At 47.0% G+C, this 4,332-nt stretch overlaps 1 pseudogene; it reads right to left on the bottom strand.

Annotated features, from left to right (window-relative positions):
- Nucleotides 1–291: 291 nt before the first annotated feature.
- On the bottom strand, nucleotides 292–600 carry LOC114904568 (annotated as a pseudogene).
- Between the last annotated feature and the right edge of the window lie 3,732 nt (nucleotides 601–4,332).

Raw genomic sequence — 4,332 nt, 5'->3', positions numbered from 1 at the left:
AAATTTACTCTTTGGAAATCAGGGAAGGCCTAAGAAGCTAAGGTTTTTCTGCAGACAAGAGACAGGCAGAGGACATGGGGGTGGAGGGTGTCTATTCAGCAAAGGCCCCATGGGGTCCTGCTCGGTTACAGTTCCTGCTCTGAATCTTGTTGCTTTTTTTTCCCATTAGTTTAGATATCATTAGTTATTATAAAAGAGAAACATGGAAATTATTTGCATGATGAAAGATTTCAGAACTTCAGTGGAATGGGCAGCTAGCTTCACGTGATGCCATTTCAGTAGTGACTTATTTTAGTCAACGTATTTTCCAAGAATGTCACCATCTCTAAATAAGAAATAATCCTTGTCGTCTAGAACTACTTTGGTGCCTCCATATTCTGGGAGAAGAACTTTATCTCCGACTTTCACACCAGCTGGTTGAATCTCTCCACCCTTTTCTTTAGAGCCCGATCCAACAGCTACTACCGTTGCTTGCAATACTTTTCCTTGTGATTGTTTTGGAAACATAATGCCTTCTTTGGTTACAGTTTTGGCTGCACTTTTTTCAGCTAATACTCGGTCAAAGAGGGGAAGAAAGTTTTTAAATGCCTGTCCTGCCATGACTCCGGTTGCCGCAGTTCATACTCTGCTCTCTAGCCGCCGCCACAAGGAAGAGACCCTCTTGTTGCATTTTGTGCAGGCTCTCCAAGACTCATCTCAGCCTTCAGTGAAATGTGAATGATGCACCGTCCTCACGGGGTTATCTTGAGGGTTTCGGGAACAAGACTGTTAAACCATTTGCCCAGGTGCCAGGCTTGGAGGAAGAGGGAAGAGCTCGAAGCTCTGTGCAGGGGAAAGCACTTAGCACCACTGGCTGCATTCAGAATTCTGTGTGCCCTAGGAGGCTTACCTACGAGTACAGAGAGGTCAAAATATGTCCCACGTTGCCCAGCTGTGCTCCCAACCCCAGTGCTCTGTAAAGGCGGGTGAGGAGGCACCCTCTGTGGGACCTGCCTGGGAGAACAGAGGAAGTTAACAGGAATCCCAGCCCACTGTTGTCCCCTCTCAGAAATACTGGAGAGATCAGCCAGTCCATAACTGTGTGTGTCATAGCTCCTCCTCCTCCTACCTCAGCTCTCCCTCACTCTAAAGCCTCTGTGGAGCATAGTAAACCTATCTCCCCCAGGTCGGCTCTCTGGCTGAACCCCTGAGGGTGTCTGAGCCCCATGTTACGATACTGTTCTGAGCAAATGAAGTGAAACCACAGTGGTGCTAAAAATTGCAGTCAGCCCTCCTCCAGCTGAGCGTCTGGTAGGCTGGAAACCTCAGGTATCTTGGGATCACCCACTGGCTAGGAGAGGCCCCCAGCAAAGCCTGTGCATGCATCTAGGATGAACGGCGTCCTCCTGTGTTACTCCTTGCCCTGGGATGAGAAGGAGAGTGCAGATCTGAATTTGTGTAGATTTCTTTTAGTCCCAAGTTGCCGTTTTCAGGGATAGTCTCATTTTCAGTATGAAAAAAACATAATGAACATAACTAGATTGTATTATCATTTAAAAGATTCATAACAGCAGTATTTTTAATCTTCATTTTTACAGATCTTTATTCAACTAAACTCTGGAGAGAAAAGAAATTAGCTGTTATTTCAATGAACCTAAATAACATTGATTTTTATTTTTAAATTAAATCTTGAGTAAATTAATTCATAGATCTGGGTTGCCTATAAACCCTAAGAGAAGCAATAACATTTTATTTACTTGCAGGTTAAAATGGTCTCTCTTCTCATGAAACACTCACTCAAAAAGCCAGAGTAGGTTCTTACCCAGGACACCCAGGGCAGGGACATTCCCTAGCCAGTAGGCTAGGGGGAGGAGAGGCTGTTGAAATGATTTCCTGATTTCCACTACTCAGATGTAAGTTCCATGAAGGCAGGGTTTCTTTTTTGGTTTGTGTTCACTGCTCCATCCCCAGCCTTTAGAACAATGCCAGCTAGCACTTAGTAGGTGCTTAATAAATATTTGGTGAATGAATGGAGCAATCATTTATCATTTATAGTTTTCTCCCATTCCCCCCATCATATACCAGTAACAATGGGCACTCAACAAAAATAGGAAGTGACCATTTTATATTAGAATAGGTGTGTATATCATTGGGATTATTACATTGCCTTGTGCATGGTGAGATAGAGTTATTAAATAATCTCTTTAAAGATCTAGCTGTCAGTGTAAAGTTACTTTGCCAGATATTAAGGCATACCACAAATCTCTAGTGATTAAAAATTGTGGTCTTGTGCAAGTACAGACAAATGGACCCACAGCACAGAAGAAGGAGCTCAGAAACAGACTTCCATAGGACAGGAGCTTAATATACGTTAAGGTGGGACCACAAATCAATAAGGAAAGTTTCTGTATAGAAACTCTCCATAGAGGGAAATTTGAATATAGAGAAAAAGGAAACTGGATCTATACCAAACACCACATACAGAGGTTAAAAAGACTTAAATGTGAAAGATAAAATTATAAAGTTAATTGAAGAAGGTTTAGCTGTAGGAAGGACTTAAATGAACCTGACGAGCACAAATTATAAGGCAAAAAAAAAAAAAAAGAATTTGATCACATCAGAATTAAGAATTTCTGTTCAATGAAAGTGACCTTGGATAGCACCCACAGTAAGATGACATTCTGGGGGGAATCTCACCAATTTCAAGGAACAATATACAGGGAACCTTTTCCAAATCAACAGAAACCAAGAAAAGCCCAGATGGAAAAAAGGGAAAAGTATCTGTTCAGGCATTTTACAGGACAGGAAAATCACAAGGTTAAAAAGCAAAGGAAAGATGCTCCAAATCATTTTTAATTAGAGAAGAATGCATTGGAGGGCAACTGAATGGCCTTTTGTAAGCGACAGGGAAATGGTGGTAAGCCTTCCACTGGTAGGTCTGGTCACAAAAACAGGAAGACTTAAGAAAATGACACCTCCCTCCCCCTTCCAGAGCTGTGATTTAATAATGACAGAGAATGAGCAGGAAACATATGTCATTCTGTTCATAAGAGGCAGAGACAAGAGTAGGGATGCTTTCTAGGAAGAAGGCAACAGTGGACCATGGAGGGGTAATGGAGGACGGTAAGCAGAGAGGCCAGGGGAGACTAGGGCAGGCAGGAGGTGACCCTCTGTCCCAAGGGGAGCCGTGGAGGCTGGAGGGAAGGGAGATGTTGGCCTTGGTCTCCCCCAGGACCCCCGCAGCCCAGCAGCTCCCATGCCCCCTCCACTCCAGGTTGGTGATCCTGGTGGGTAGCAGCCACCACCAAGCCAGAATCAGCCCAGAGGGTGGGAACTGAAGTGACTGAGGTACCCGATGGATGCCGGCAGGGGAAGAGGACAGATCCTACCCCAGTTTATCAGAAAGGGCGTCCCTGGCTCTTCCTGGAGAGTTGCTTGGAAAAGCTGGGAAGCTGAGCTGAGATGCAGAGCCGCACAGGTCCTCTGAGTGCCCTTGTGGGCAGGAGGTGGGGTGAGGTAAGTCAGTTTGGGGGTCATTCTCAGTGTCCACGTGCCACCTGGCCCTTCGCATTGGGTGCGAAGTCTGTGGTGCTTTCTGTGGAAGGTGGTTAGAAGAGCCATCCTGCGTGACTGCGGCAGGGTTATTCCCAGCAGTGCAGGACAAGACCCCTGGCGCTGGCCTCTGTCCCCGCTCTGCCCCTGGGCTATTGCTCCCAGAGGAAGCCCTGCCAGTGTCCCATCATTGGGGCCCTGTGAGTGTTTCCTGAGCACTCCTAGGGGCCAGCCACTGTCCCGAGTGGGCTCTGAGGCCGCAGAGGTGAGCATGCCCACATCCTGGTGGGGAAGACAACACAAACAAGAAAATGATCTGGCGGTGATAACTGCGGTGCAGAGAGCTAAGGGTGGTGTGGCAGAGAGAGCCTGGTCCACTTCAGCCTGAATGGTCAGCAGAGTGTCTCAGAGGAGACATTCAGGGTGAGACCTGTACCAGGGGGAGGAGCCAGGCAGTGGAACAACAGATGAAAGAAGCTCCAGGTTAGGACCCAAGACGGCCAGCTGGTCGGCGGGGCGTGGGGCCCGGGATGCCGGGGAGGGAAGCAAGGCTGAGCAGGACAGGCTTTTGTGAGCCTGGCCATGGAGTTTGGGTTTCAGACACTGGGAGGTTTTCAGTTGGGGGTGATGAAATCTGGTTTTTGCTTTTTGAAAAATGTCACTGCCTGCTGTGTGGGGCTTGGATTGTAGTCAGGTAAAGGATGCAGGGATATCAGGCAGTGGGGCAAGAGATATTAGGAAGTAGCCAAGGTGGGGACATGGAGGCCACGAGAAGGGGAGAGATGTGATGTGCGTTCTAAT

Source organism: Monodon monoceros, unplaced genomic scaffold (genome assembly GCF_005190385.1).
Source record: "Monodon monoceros isolate NGI ecotype Baffin Bay Population unplaced genomic scaffold, NGI_Narwhal_1 Super_Scaffold_21, whole genome shotgun sequence".
In the NCBI taxonomy this organism is placed as follows: Eukaryota; Metazoa; Chordata; class Mammalia; order Artiodactyla; family Monodontidae; genus Monodon; species Monodon monoceros.
Note: the sequence above shows the minus strand (reverse complement) of the source record. Positions and strands in the feature narration are given on the sequence as shown.